The sequence below is a fragment of the Pinus tabuliformis genome, chromosome X, assembly GCF_031772625.1.
Source record: "Pinus tabuliformis cultivar Carrire ecotype Pingquan chromosome X, CPIR1, whole genome shotgun sequence".
In the NCBI taxonomy this organism is placed as follows: Eukaryota; Viridiplantae; Streptophyta; class Pinopsida; order Pinales; family Pinaceae; genus Pinus; species Pinus tabuliformis.
The window spans coordinates 389,542,708-389,559,570 of NC_142308.1; positions in this window are offsets into that span (position 1 = coordinate 389,542,708).

Genomic DNA, 16,863 nt, shown 5'->3' on the forward strand with positions numbered 1-16,863 from the left:
TTTGTTGGCTTATATGGGCTTGACCTAGGTTTGGAAGAGTTATTTAGCCAAACAAATCTCGCAGCTACTGGCCCTTTCGACAACAGCCCGTGGAACGTGGATTGAGGTCTCACCCGAGGTAGCAGGGGAGGGTGCTGAAACCAGGTTTCCTCACCCTTGGGATGTCTTGATGTGTTCTGGAGGGTTCGCGCGCCGTTTTGTGGCTTCGCACCACTCTGCTTTGCGTAGATCCGGACCCAGGAAAATCCTTAATGCTTATTACTGTGTTGTTTATAGATTAGATCTTTTTATGGTCTTTAAGCAAACATTTACTAGAAATAACCAGTTCGCACACTCAGAAAAGTTATAGATTTATAACATAAGCATACGCGCATAGATCAAACAGTTATATAACCCATAAATTAACCAGATCCGCAATAATTCAGAATTAACAAAGAATTTCATAATCAACTTATCTTTATTCACTTTCCTCACCAATACATCCAGATCTACCCTGCACACTCAGCTATAGGGGTCCGCGCACACAGCTGCAGACTCTACTAGGCCTATACGCACACAGCTGCAGAGCCTCTATCTATCTACCAACCCTCTTGACTCAGACTTACAAATGCTTCAAGACTTTTTTCTTCAAAAACCTATTACAGTTCAAATCCAAAAGTACACACCAAAAGACTGCCTTCTATCCATAGAGCCTCACTCTATTTATACCTTCCCATGGTCCGCGGACCATGGACAGGCCGACTTACTTCCTATTATTTTACATTATTTTTGGGCGGACAACCCTTTGACTAGACTCATTTACAATTTGCGCTCTGCGCACTTCGCGGAGTTCTTACCATACCTTTCCTAAAATTGCAGGCTTTGAGCCCCACCACTGTTACGCGGGCCCTCTGTTACCCAACAGTGTGTGTACATGTATATGTATATGTATATATATATGGGTGGAAGTCAACCTTACGAGTGACAAAAATTGAATTGACTGAAATTTAGACAATGGATAACTAACCAAGGAATCGACGGTTATAAACACCATGAGACCTATCCCCTAGTAACATCAATAGGGGGGAGGAGGTCCTACTACCTTCGCAATCATTGGATGGAATTTGAGGAATGGACAATGGGGATCATAGTGAGAACTCCCCCCTGTGACGTCAACTGGGCAGGGGCGAGTCCCCCCATACCATTGATCTTAACTTTTCAACACCATTCGTTAGATGAGCGGTGTATGGTAATGGTAGGTGCAGGACCGTTGAACTTATGTGTGCACCATGGTTAGTATATGGCTTGGTATATATGTGATGTATGCCATATATCCCACATTAAATGATATGTATACGCTATGGTAAGGTGGCATGGTATGACATGTGTGTTTACATATGTGGTATATAAAGATGTTGCATGTTTGTTTTATATCTATGCACTGGGCTAGTGCATATTACCATGCCTAACCACTTACATAAGAATATTATATGTGGGTACATGTTAAATATAGGAATGTTGAACATAGAATGTTAAGCTAACATAGAACATGCATTGGAATGATCCATTGAGGGTCTTGGGTTAGATGATCAAGTTGTTTATGCCAAAATAAAGTTGCGAAATAGTTCCAATTAAACAAATGATAGGTTGACATTATGTGCGACGACTTGTAATTCCTTACTTTATTTGTCAAATTCATAATTTCAAATATTTATTTAAAAATCAAAATAATATATATTAATGAGTATATAGTGAATGACTAGTTTCAATATTATATTATTTTTATTTAATTAAAACAACAATAAATCAATCATTAAAATACTACATAGTATTTAATATTTATCATTTATATACATCCAAAATTATTACTCAGAATTTATTGAAGTGAAAGGCTCATTCTACGTCCGTACGTTGGCCTCAAAAACGCTAATGGTTATCTTTTTTATTTTAATAGATTCCAATTAAATGGACCTACAGAAATGATAATTTTAGAAAAAATGAAAAAGAAAATCTTTCGCATGTTTCTATCTGAATTACTATCCTCGGCTAGACAGGTTGTCTTTCAAGGAATTCAATTCCCATATAATAGGGCATATCGAAATTAATTTAATGATAATTTATTGCCTGTGTGGATTTCCAAATCTATATCGAAATTAATTTAATGATAATTTATTGCCTATGTGGATTTCCAAATCTATTACACATGGATATGACGGCCAATTAACCAAAAATATCTTAAAGAAATATGCCCATTGCTATCAGCTTTGCGAGAATTCCGTCCTGCACCATAGCAATAACATGTGGCGGCATTGCCAGAATAGCCGAGACATACCCAATTATTTTGAGTTATGATATTTTATTTCTTTATGTTGTCGACTGGGCCTGTTTTGCCTCCAAATTTAAAGGGGACACCACGGACGGGAGATCAATAGGAAAAGCGGACTAGAGTTTAAGAACCCGAGTTTGGATTTTTGCAGAAGTAATAGAAGATTTAGGTACTAGGAAATTCACAAAATGTTAGGGTTATCCATATTTTAATTGAGCAATAAAAAATTTTGTTTTCCATGGAATGTTAGCTCGAGTGTACTCTTTTTGTTGGAGATTACAAGCGGGATCGAATTCTTGAACATTGTACTTCTTCTTTTTACCCAATTCTTTTCCCCATATACGTTTACGACACTTCTCCATAACAAAATTCTTTAAATCCTTGCTATTTGTGAGACATGCATTGAGGTAAATATTCCATTTTTGCATTGAGGAACTGAAATCAAGATGTTTAGAGCTAAGACTTTTAATCTAAGTATTAAAGACGTTCGCTGGAGCCATCAATTCAATTAAAATTGTTTTAGTTCCGCGATGGTTTTATTCGTTTTTGTATAAAAATATGCCTTTAATGTGTGGCTGAAAAAGGGCAACAGGGCATGATTTCCTTGAGAGTTGTCTTTAGTGACACGGCATGATTTCCTTGAGAGTTGTCTTTAGTGCGATTTTTTGGAAGCTTTTATGGTAGGTTTTTCTGGGCAAATTTCTCTAAAATCCAGCAGGAATTTACTGAAATCACAAGCTTGATGGTTAATCCTGTGCAATTGAAGTGACCTAGGGGTTTTCCAGGGTGCTAAATCCATATATATAGTCAAAAAATTAGTTTAAATAACAAAAATCAAGATTTCACCTCAAATTGTTCCACTCCGACACCAGAAAGTCCAAAAAATCACACATAAGGACAACTCCATTTCCTTATACTACATTAGATTCAATAGTACACCAAAAAAACTATAAATAACTAAAAACCTCGGACATAAGAACCCTACCCAAACAGCAAAATAACGTTCACAAACAAATTTACATACAAAACCAAAATTAACATTACAAAATAACCATAAATTTTTAGTACAAATAAATTAATACAATAAAACCCATAACATAATATGTCATTGCAATACAATGACATAATAAATGAACGAAGCAAGACTATTTTCAAAATAAAATGCCAAAAAGTGATTTTTTACAAACCTCTTATCATCTCCACACCTAAAGTTAAAACTACTTAATAGCACATTGCCTTGAGTCGACATGTTGCATCTATTCCCTTTCTTGCCCTTCACAATAATGTGAATAAATTAGTCTTGTCAAATTTTTAAAAATACTAAATATCATATTGATTCCGAAATTTCAGATTAAAATTTATCATAATATTATTTATTTTTTTATTAATTTCAAATGTTAAAAAAATTTTATTTTAATTATTTTTAATTAGCTTTCAAAATTTATATTTTATTTTAAATCATTTTGTTAGTCTTTTAAAGTTATATTTATATATTTATATATATGAGAATCTGGCCATTGAATTTTAAATGAAATAAAATACTATCATATTTAAAATACAATAAATACAAGAATATTTTAAAGTTGTCAAATTAAAAACAAAAAAAAAACAAAAAACTGTTCCCACATCACCATTGCACCTCATAGATCGGGAGTTGTTCCAACATCACCATTACACCTCAAAGATTATCAGAAGTTGTTTAGTTATAGAAATAAACAAAGGTGGTCCCATCACCATTTAACATTAATCAATTACACCAAAGTTGTCCAGTCACCATCTAGTGATAGGAACCCACTAACCTTTCTCCAACAACAGATGATATCATGTGAATCATTTTATATGAGAACAAATGATATCATGTGAATCATTTGATATGTGAATCATTGCAAATGATGAATAGGATAAGATGTGGCAACCATATGTTCTAATATATTAAGAGGTGGTCTTTCACTATATATAATTAGTTTAAATCACCTAGATATTTTTAAATATATTATATATATGTAAAAGAAATATTATATTATTTTTAATAGAAAAATAAATGGAATTTGCATAGTAAAGAGTTTTATTTTTATTTTTAAAGCATGGTGAATTGATAGGCCATGATAAAATCAAGATGCGGTGTATATTCTCTATTGGTTTAAATCTGAATATATAATTTCTTAAAAAGCAACATATGTTATTATATTTATTATGCTAAGACAATTTAATACATTTTATGAGAAGGTTCAAATAAAATAAAAATTAACTTAATGATAAATTTTGTTTAATTTATATATTATTTTCATTTGATAGACTTTGAAATGAAGATTTTAAACTTTATTAAAATAAAAATAAAAATTAATATTATAGATTAAAGAAAATATTTAATTTAAATAAAATAAGTTAAGTAATTGTATCAATGTTAAAAATTCTAATTTATATAAACAAATTTATCACGGATATACTTTATATATATATAAAACTTTCTTTTGGAATAAAAATTTAAGCAAAATAATTTAGAGAAAATGGTTTAACAAATTTGTATGTACAATCATAAACCAACATAAAATAAAAAAGAAATTAATCATAAACCAACATAAAATAAAAAAGAAATTAATATTAATGGAAGACACAATATTACAGAAAACAATTTAGCTTTGAATGTTAGCTTAATTCACTAAGTTCTCATCTTTAAAGCACCTTTGTTATTGAGAGGCCATGAGTTCAATTCTCTTGGCAGTCTCGAGGTCAGGGTTTGTAGTTGAGTCAATAGGAAGTGACCACTTTGGGTCGATTTGCTTGGTACAACATTCCATAGACATAGTGGTCACTGATTTCTGGAGTCTACGAACCACATAGAAAAAAGTGTGAGGGTTAGCTTGATTGGTCGAGTTCTTGTTGTTAAAGCACCTTTGCTATTGAGAGGTCATGGGTTCAATTCTCTTGACACCCTCGACATTAGACTTTGTGGTTGAGCCGATAAGAAGTGATCCCTTTGAGTGAATTTACCTGATACAAATATTCCATTGACATGGTGGTTATCAATCTCCAAGATCTACAAACTCTATAGATTTTTTTTTTTTTATAAAAAAAAACAATTTCATTTATTTATTAATCATGACTCATCAAAAAACTAAAATGAAACTTTACATTAAAAATAAAATGATAAATGTAAAAGCCATGTTCCACCTTAAAGGTGTGCTTCATTTCACCTCTAGGGTATAAATGCAAAAAGATTTCCCCTTCTAAGTGCAATAATGTTTTTTAAAAAATGTATAGTTTTAGAAATTCAAGAAATGGTTAAGGACTTTGTGAAACTAGTGAGAGAAGGGCATCACCAAACTTCCACTTTGTAAACCAAGGCTAATTTTCAATATTTTGGGTTGAAAATGAAAATACAAGATTTTCCAAGTCCTCTTATACCAAGGTCTTTCAAGTCATGGAATTCTATTTTCAATATTTTGAGTTGAAAATGAAAATACAAGCTTTTCCGAGTCCTCTTATACCAAGGTCTTTCAAGTCATGGAATTCTACTGGTTGGTTAAAACTCTAGTCATCATTACTTTAGAAAATAAGAAGCAATATGCACCAGACTTTGTTGACATGCTAAAATAACTTGAAGCTAAATTTATTGTGGCATGCAGAGTTGTGTTCGAACTCAAATTTAAAATCTATTTAAATGGATTGAGAATAAAAAGAGGAAATGATGGACCTTATGGGTACTTTTGGTTCACAACGAACCAGTTACAACTCGATAATCATTGAAGATGAACCATAGTAGTAGCAATCCAAGTAAGGTAAATAGCCAAAAATATTATCTCACCCATGCCACTCTCAACCTACCTCATCTTAGTCTTGCTACTAGTTTTCTATGATATGTTTTTGAGATATTCTTTTGGTTCCGATCTAAGGTTTCTATGAAGCTCTCCCATTAGGATTCTACAAAATTGTAAGTGAACATTGAGATTAATTTTAAAAAGTTTTTGAATGATTAACTCAGGGTTAATTTCCTTTTTGGTATGCCTTATACCACCATGTGTGTAGAATTTATTTGTATCATATTAATATAGAAGTAAAACAAATATATATATATATATATATATATATATATATATATATATATTAATATAGAAGTAAAACAATTTAAAAAAAAATAATAAAAAATAAAGGGAATTTTTAAAAGATTAATGTGGTTTATAATGAATTTATAAATTATAGGTTTATGTTATTTATCAAAATGTTATAAGTGATATGTTTAGTAAAAGGTTTATTAGTCATTTTTTTGTGGTGATTGATATTGTATTTATTAGAAAATAATTTTTTTTGTTATTGATATTGTATTTATTTGTATATTATATAGAAAAAAGATACTAATATAATTATATAAATTAAATGGTTGTTAAATTTCCATAAACATCAAAATACTTACATCTCACATTGCCAGGGTTTAAACAAATCATAAAAATTAATTAAATCATAATTTTATTTTAAATTATATTATAATTATTATTATTAATAAAAAAAAAGTAATAGATGAGTTACAAAATTTTCAGCCATAGAGATTCATCCCACTTTACCATAGAGATTCTTAATTTATAAGTAGACTTGGTTACAATACCAAGTGCTAATACTACAACTCAGTAATGCCACATGGCCAAAAAACCATAACCCATGTTCATATTACACATATATTCATATGACATATATAGTAGCACAACCATATAAATTCAATAGTTGATAAATATAGACATACAGTAATCCATAATAAGCATCAAAACTCTTACTACATGATACATTTCACATTAAAATTTAAAAAATCATAACTCACTAAATTATACTTTATTTTAAATTATTATTACTAATAATAAATAATTAAATATATAAGTTAAACATATATACATTAAAAAAGCATGGAACAAGATTCTTAAGCATGAAAATGTATCCTCACTTTACCATGGAGATTCTTAATAGGCTTTGTTACAATACTATGGGCCAATACCATGGCTTATCAATTCCATATGCCCAAAAATCATAACTCACTTCATATGACACTTGTTCATATGACATATTTTTAAATAAACAATTTAATTAAAAGGGCATGACTATTTTGTAGATAAACCTCAACTTTTGATTTGTATATACTGCTATGAATATTTTGGAATATTCCAAGAAGTTTAAATCTCTACTATCCACTTAATAATTATTGATAATTAAATTAAAATTTTGGAAGCCATGTCCACGGGTTCTTGGATAAACGGTGATCGGGTGCTCTGTTAAGGAACTCCTTGATGTGAAGTCACTAGGGAACTCCTTGATGTGAAGTCACTAGTTCAATTCGGGGTGATATATTGGACATGATGATGTAGTCTTGCCAAGCTTACAAAAAAAAAAATGGAAGCCATATTCCAAAATAGACACATCTATTGATGTATTTCTTTTAATTAATCATTTTAATTAAAAGGGCAGAAATGACTATCTATTTTTGAGATAAATCTCAACATTTGATATGTGACAACTATTAAGAATATTTTAGAATATCCTATGGAGGTTAAATCTGTACCATCTCCCTCATAGTAATTGATAATTTAATTAAAACTTTGGAAGCTCTAAAATAGACACACATATTTGTCTAATAAATAGACTTTGTTACAATACCATGGGCCAATACCATGACTTAATAATACCACACGTCTCAAAAACCATAACTCATGTTCATATGACATATATGTTCATTCAACATCTTTTCCAATTAATCAATTTAATTAAAAGGTTTGACATGGCATAAAGATAAATCTCAATCTTTTATCCATGATTGCTACTAAGAATATTCCAAAATATTCCATAGACATTAAATATCTACCATCCATCTAATAATTATTAATAAATTAATTAAAATTTTGGAAGCTCTATTCCAAAATTAACACACCTATCAGTGTTCCCTAAGCAAGGTGGACGCATGAGTTAGAGGGGGGTCACAGGGAGTTTGAGGTGTACCTGTAACCCCACTTTATGGGCTGCCCCGGAAAATTTTGGTTTTGGACCCTATGTTAGGTTGGGCAAACCCAACTATGGTTTTGTTCATGTATTTTGCACATGTTTTTGGACGCGATGGTTTTTGGTCCATGGTTTTGGATGTGATGGTTTTCGGTCCATGGTTTTGGACGCGATGGTTTTCAGGTCCATGGTTTTGGATGTGATGGTTTTCGGTCCATGGTTTTGGACGCGATGGTTTTCGGTCCATGGTATTGGATGCTTCGGCATATATAAATATGTATTGTAACATTGAAAGGAATATAATGAAAAATCAAGCTGGTAGTCCCGGTTTTGGGATCCAGGGGAAAATCTCTGTGTATATATGTTTTATGTGTTATGCTCTCGCATTGTTTATTTTATGTGTTTTAGAATTTGTATGCAGGTAATTTCTGTACGGGGTTAAAACCTACATTTGGTATCAGAGTTGTTTTGGCTTCAAGGGGATGCTTTTATTGCTGAGGGGTTTCGCTCGAGCCTGTGGTAGACCCTATTCAGTGGGAGATCTGCGAGATCAATTCTGGTGGTGAAAGAAGATGGCGAGCAGTGGAAAGATAGAGATCGAGAAATTTAATGGTCAGATTTTTGAGTTGTGGAAACTCAAGATGGAGGATCTGTTGGTGGATAAAGATCAGTGGATCGTGGTAGATCCGGGTACTAAACCAACGGGAGTGTCCGATGAAGAATGGAAGAAGTTGGATCGGAAGGCAAAGAACATAATACGATTATGTGTCTCAGATTCAGTATTGCTGAATGTATCAGGGGAAGCTACGGTGAAGGCTTTGTGGGATAAGTTAGGGACTTTGTACCAATCTAAGTCTCTGGTGAATAAACTGTTCCTGCGAAAAAAGCTATATAACCTGAGGATGAAAGATGGAGACTCGGTGACAAAGCATCTGAATGCATTTAATACTGTGGTAAGTCAGTCAGCATCTGTTGATATTAAAATTTCAGATGAAGATAAGTGCATCAGTTTGTTGTGTTCTCTACCAGATTCGTGGGATAGTCTGGTTATTGCAATAGGTAGCAATGCAACTGCCTTACAGTTTGATGAAATAGTCTCATCCTTACTGATGGAGGAGATGAGACGGAAAAATATGGAGAGCCAGAATGGTGATGCCTTTTCTGTACAAGGACGATTCCAGGACAGAAACAAAAATAAGTCATCGAGTGGGAGATCTAAATCTAGAGGGAGATCTAAATCTCCAAGAAAACCTGTAAAGGTGGTGTGCTAGAAATGTGGAAAGGAAGGGCACTACAAAAGGTAGATCTAAAGCTCTTGATAAAGGAAAGGGATCTGATGATGCTCCTTTTGCAGAGGTGAAAACCACCTCAGATGAAGGTGGGGATGTGTACTTGGCTTCTTCAAGTACACATGTAGATCATGAGGCATGGTTGATTGACTCAGGTGCATCCTTTCACTTCACTACCCATAGAGAGTGGTTTTGTGAGTATGAGAAATATGATGGTGGTGATGTCTTCTTGGGGGATGACAGGAAGGCTAGAATCGTTGGTCGCAAAAAAGTAAAGTTGAAGTTGCAAAGTGGAAGGGTTAGAACACTTCTAGGTGTTCTGCATATTCCTGCATTGGCCAGAAATCTGATTTCTGTAAGCAAGTTGGATGATGCAGGTGTAAAAATAGTGTTCGAGAAGGATACTTGCAAGATGGTTCGAGGAGCACTCGTATTGATGCGGGGAGTTCGGATTGGAACTCTGTACAAGCTGCAAGGTAGCACTGTTGTTAATGGGTGCAATAGTTCTGTGGTTCCTGAAAGTGGAGCAGAAAATCTAGTGGTCCCTGGAGAGAAGACCATGTTGTGGCATCAAAGGCTTGGACATATTGGAGAGAAGGGCCTTCGAATACTTCATGGTAAAGGTATGGTAGAAGGTATGAGCAATAGCTCTCTGGATTTTGATTTCTGTGAAAATTGTGTATATGGGAAGCAGAATCGAGTGAGTTTCCCCTCTGGTGGTAAGAGGGCAAAACAGATATTAGAGCTTGTGCACAGTGATGTGTTTGGACCTGTGAAGGTTCCATCACTGGGTAAGTGTGTGTACTATGTACCATTTATAGATGACTTCTTAAGGAATACATGGATATATTTCCTTAAGAAGAAATCTGAAGTCTTTGACAGGTTTAAAGAATTTAAGGCTCTGGAACCAGACAGAGAAGAAGATAAAGGTGTTGAAGACAGATAACGGTGGAGAGTTTTGCAGTAAGGAATTTGAAGAATTATGTAAGAAGTGTGGCATAGCACGGGAGAAGACTACTCCATATACACCTCAGCAAAATGGAGTTGCAGAAAGAATGAACAAGACGTTGATGGAAAGGGCAAGAATCATGCTCAGTGGTGTCGGGTTAGGACAATAAGTCTAGGCAGAGGCGGTGGATACAACATGTTACCTGGTCAATAGATCACCTTCATCAACGTTGAAGGATAAGACTCCACAAGAGGTATGGACTGGAAAGAAACCCTCCATTTCACATCTTAGGGTATTTGGATGTGATGCATATGTACATGTTCCAAAGGAGAAGTGAACCAAGTTGGATAGTAAATTTGAAAAGTGCATCTTTATTGGGTATAAGGATGGTTTAAAGGGTTATAAGCTTTGGAACCCAGTAACAAGGAAGGTTGTGTACAGCGGAGATGTGGTGTTCAGAGAGGTGAAAGATGTTATTAAACATGAAATCCAACCAAAGGAACCTGAGAAGATAGAGTTTGAACTTAAGGAGTAAGAATCAGACTCCACAATAAAGGAGGAATCAGAAGATGAAGAGCCACAAACTCCGGATGTGAGAAGATCAGTTTGAGAAAGAAGGCATCCAGAAAGGTATAGTCCATCTACTTTCTGTTCAAATTTTGCTTTATCTATTACTGACGATGATCCCAGAACTATGAAGGAAGCAGTAGATTCAGAGGATGGAAAACTCTGGAAAGAGGCCATTGTTGATGAAATGGCATCTTTGCACAAAAATGAGGCTTGGGATCTAGTGGAGTTGCCGATTGGAAGGAAACCCATTGGCAGCAAATGGGTGTTCAAGAAGAAGACAAATGCAGAAGGAAAGGTGGAGAAATACAAAGCTTGACTGGTAGCAAAGGGTTATTCCCAGGTGCCGAGAATTGATTTTGGTGATATCTTTTCTCCTGTTGCCAAGGTAGCTTCTATTAGATTACTTTTATCTGTTGTTGTTGCTTTTGATTTTGAGGTAGAACAAATGGATGTGAAGACAACATTTCTTCATGGGGATCTGGAAGAGGAAATCTACATGAAGCAACCTGAAGGTTTTGCGGTGAAGGGTAAGAAAGAACTGGGATGCAAGTTAAAGAAGTCTCTGTATGGGTTAAAACAGTCACCAAGGATGTGGTATCAGAAATTTTATACATTTATACAAGGACTTGGCTTCACCAGAAGCAAATCAGATCACTGTGTGTATTTTAAATTAATTGGTGACCGTGTTATTTATCTAGTCTTGTATGTGGATGATATGTTGCTGGTTGGAAATGACAAAGAAATTATCCAAGATTTGAAGACCCAATTGTCCTCCAAATTCGACATGAAAGATCTTGGTGTTGCAAACTATATTGTGGGCATGGAAATTAAAAGAGATCGGGCAAAGAGGAAGCTCTCGTTAAACCAAAGGAAGTATGTCGAGACAATACTACAGAGGTTTAATATGCAGGATAGTAAACTGGTGAAGGTTCCTATTCCTGTAGGTGTGAGGTTATCTACTGAACAGTGTCCCAAGACACAAGAAGAGGAAGATGACATGTCCCGTGTTCCATACACAAGTGTAGTCGGTAGCCTGATGTATGCAATGGTCTGTACTAGACCAGACATTGCATATGCAGTGGGAGTATTGAGCAGGTTTATGTCAAAACCAGGGAAGGAGCACTGGACAGCAATGAAGCGGGTTTTCAGGTATTTGTGTGGCACTAGTAAGTATGGTTTGTGCTACCAAGGAAGACCAGGATTGGACAAAATGTTGGATATTCGTGGCTTTGTTGATGCAGACTGGGCTGGGGATCTGGATCAGAGAAGATCTATAAGTGGGTATGTGATTAACCTATTTGGAGGTGTAGTCAGTTGGATGAGTAAGAAACAATCTGTAGTGGCACTATCAACTATAGAGGCAGGATACATGGCAGCCACTCATGCAAGCAAGGAAGCAGTTTGGTTGCAGAAATTGTGTTCAAGTATGGGGTTAGTACAGGGAGCTATAAGGATAGACTGTGACAGCCAAAGTGCAATTTTCTTGGCAAAGAACCCCACATATCATTCAAAGACAAAGCACATTGATGTCCAGTATCACTTTGTGAGGGATATGATAGAAGACAAAAAGGTTTTGTTGGTAAAGGTGGACACTTTGAAGAATACTGCAGATGCATTGACAAAATCTATGAGCTCTGAGAAGTTTTCTTGGTGTAGAGAGACAATGGGTGTTTTAGGGCTAGAAAAAAGACTAAGCTCTCTTGTGGCCCCCTATGGAAAGAAAACAACAAGTGGGAGAATGTTGGGTTGTGTTATATTCTTTCCACAACTAGCCCACGTAGTTAACCGGGGGTTAGAGGGTGGGCGGAGCCCCCCCTTCATTGCGTCGATTGTGTAGCAGGAGGGGCTCACAAGGGGTTTGAGGCGTACCCGTAACCCCACTTTATGGGGTCCGGGGCAACGCCCCAGAAAATTTTGGTTTTGGACCCTATGTTAGGTTGGGCGGACCCACCTATGGTTTTGTGCATGTTTTTCGCACATGTTTTTGGACGCAATGGTTTTCAGTCCATGGTTTTGGATGCGATGGTTTTTGGTCCATGGTTTCGGACGCGATGGTTTTCGGTCCATGGTATTGGATGCTTCGACATGTATAAATATGTATTGTAACATTGAAAGGAGTATAATGAAAAATCAAGCTGGTAGTCCCGGTTTTGGGATCCAGGGGAAAATCTCTATGTATATGTGTTTTATGTGTTATGCTCTCGCATTGTTTATTTTATGTGTTTTAGAATTCGTATGCAGGTAATTTCTGTACAGGGTTAAAACCTACACCCACCCCCCAAGATGTGCAAGCAACTACTTGTGACAGGTTGCAACAAGATTGAGGTTACAACCTTGAATATGTGCAAGCAGCTACTTGCAATAGGTTATGACATGATTAGGGCACCAACCTTAGAGATGAACAAGATTCAAATTGTTGTGGGATTCAACTTGATTGAGGCACCAAACTTAGTGGAGGCACCCACCTCCTTCTTCAACTCCATGTGGACCACTTTTCACAATATTTCAAATTAGATCCACTTGCTCTTCCATAAATATAAGTTTTCGCGATAATAATCATGTTGTTTTAATAATGTTTTCATCAACCTATCATATCCTATTCATACCTTGTTACAACATGTTCATCAATCTGGTCACTTAAAACTTTTCTTAAAACCTACTTAGATCACATACACCACATTCACTACAACCTACTCATAAGCGTGAAAACAAACAATCATGATTTTAAACATCAAAATATCATCAAGGCTTTTTGTGCCTTCACATATGTTCACAATTGAAGTATGATCATCATGTTTCTTATGGAATCCAATTTGGCTTTGAAATGAGCCCAAAAACCACATAAAACCAAAAATCAAATTAAGGGTTTGACAAAATGACCCTTTCACAATGTGTTCTACAAAATGTTTGCTTCCCAACAATAGTTCTTCAAAATGTGAAATTTTGGCAACTTAACAATTTGATAAAATGTACATCAACAAGGAAAAATAAAAACAAATTTCCAACCTCATCAGCAACTAGATTTGAACCTGTGAACTTTGTTGTATGACCTGAGTTCATTGTCGAATGCATTATGCTTTGTTGCTCATAATATCATCCCTCCAAAATCAAAACATGGTTTGACTAACTATGAAGGAAAGAGTGCAGGGCCTAAGTCTGTGTCTCAACTCACACTGCAATATGCATGGCCATATAAGAATTGGATAGTCCAAACTCTCAATACTCCTTCAAACTCCATTTTGGATTACCCCTCAGCCGGAAGCCACATCTGAAATATCATGTCAAATAAAAGGATTAACCCTTCACCATAGGGTTTCATATTATACAGGTAAAAAATAGTGAAAAAGTAAAATTCATGCTAAAGACAATTTCCACGAAGTTTTAAACCGAAACAAAACTTCAACAGAGAACCAAAACCAATCTCACCAACTATCGAGCTTAGAAGTATTGTGTCTTGTATATGTTTTAAATTGCTCACCATGCTTCCTTCAGAGCCACAGACGTGTGCATATATATACATCATTGTGTGGTCCTGAGCCCTATCAAGGCCAACTATAGGCCCATTGATCATACCACCAAACATGGAGATTAAATTAGTTACATCGACCATATGACCAATGTCTAAATGAGATAGGGCTTAGCCCTTCTACTAATGTGACCATATTATATGACCGTGTCCTACATCATGGCCCTCAGAGCTAAGGTGTTAACCATATGACTACATACATTGCTAACACGTGACCTCATCCTTAGGGATCCATGGGCATCATCGTGTTAATGTCAACTGAAATCATTATTTCATGTGCTAGCTCAAGAGAGGTGCCATGTGTAACCCATTTTCAACCTTTTCGCTTATCAAAATGTGCCAATTGTGCATCGCCTTTCTTTCCATGTCATTGTCTTCGGCCAATCAATATTTGCCACATCATCAAGAATTCCACATCAAATCCTCTAGCCAGTCGGACTTCACCACATGTTAGGACTACCGCAATATTAATCTTTAGGCATCTTAATATGTCATTGTTGTTCACTTCTGCTTTGATCGTTGGAGCCATCAAATATGAGAAAACATGATCAAACTTTAATTATATTAAATTTCCTACATGTTGGGTCATTATCTGTTGCAGACTTGATTGTTGAACCATAGATTTGCCCATAAGATGCACATTGTTTAACAATTTGGTATTTATGGATTTTTCTCCATAGTTTGGGCCCTTTACTAATCTTGACCTTTAAATGGCCATAACTTCTCATCTGGGAGGAATTTTTTAGAGTGTGATATACCTTTGGAAAGGTCTCGATGGGTACTCTCTAGCCATATTATGCATAGGTTCATTAGGACATCATAACCATGTCAAAAACTCAATAAGCTTCAAACCTCTTTAACTTCACTTGATAAGGACATACAAGAGGTCACGCTATGATACTACAAGTGAATGACATTGTTGCTTCCTTAGGCATCCCCTTTGACATCAATGACACTTATTTTCATCGATGACAACATTATGTGCAATAGAGGATATGTTATCGTTGAGGGTCCAGGGGTCGAGGCTCTCCAGATAGACCCTAAGCCTATGCTTAAGCCTAGTTTAGTGCATTAATTTTCCATTCTACTACCCCACTTGAAATTCAAGAAAAAATCCAACAATTGGAAGCTTTGACCACCAGTCCTATTCTAACTCTTAAATCCAAACTAAAGTTTCTAATTAGGTCCCCAATCCTGGTCACACCAAGGAATGGCAAAGTCAATACTTTAACTCCATCACAATTCACCAAAAAAGGAAGACACTTTTGGGTCATGTCCTCTGTTGCACATAGTGTGGTTATCGATGACAACATGATGTCATTGATGTCAAAGGGAATGTCTAATATAACAATAACATCATTTACAGATTAGAGGAAGCAATATGATAGCTATACATCTTGCATATCTTCATCAAGTGAAGTCTAATTAGGAAGCTTGAAGTTAATTTATTTTTGTTACTAAGTTATGAAGCCCAAATGATCATATAAACATCATAATTGCGTATTTTTTGTGGAGATCTTTCCAACGATATATCTTTCTTTGAAAATATTCTCTTGAATGAGAAGTTACGACCATTTGAAAACCAACATTAGTTGGAGTTACAAACTATAGGACAAAAACCCAAATTATTAATATGTAAAGAGTGTGAACCTTTTGGGAAAATCCATGGTTCATTGACTAGGTCAATGATAGATCTCAGCAGAACTTTCATGAATTTTAAGATTTTAAAGAGTGTGCAACTTTTTCCCTAATTGTACAACTTTAGGAACTAAATGAGAAAGTGGACGGGGACGATGTCACTAGTTTCACAACATTTAACACATCCCGCCGAGCCAATAAATAGTCGACACATGGAAAGCATTGGTTGGGAGAATAGGTGGAATATCTAAGTGGACTTACACGTGGCATACATTGGTTGGTGAATAGTGTTGACATGGACACTTAGATGAACGGCATGTGGACCTCCTGCCCCCTCAACAATAACATGGCAACTCAGGCACGTGGAAATAAAGTATAGGTCGTGACCTAGTAGCTTGTGTGATATGGAAACAATGTGGCATGACAAATCAACAATTGAAATCATCCTGATGAAGTGGTACCACCACAAACTTCCACGTGGTAGGGAAATTTGGCAGGTTTTGATTGTTGGAAATTCCAAATAAGGGTGGCACATGACACCCCTCACGAGCTTCCACATGGCACGATGACCTCGTGCTAACATCATCATGTGATGACCAGGGACCCCTAA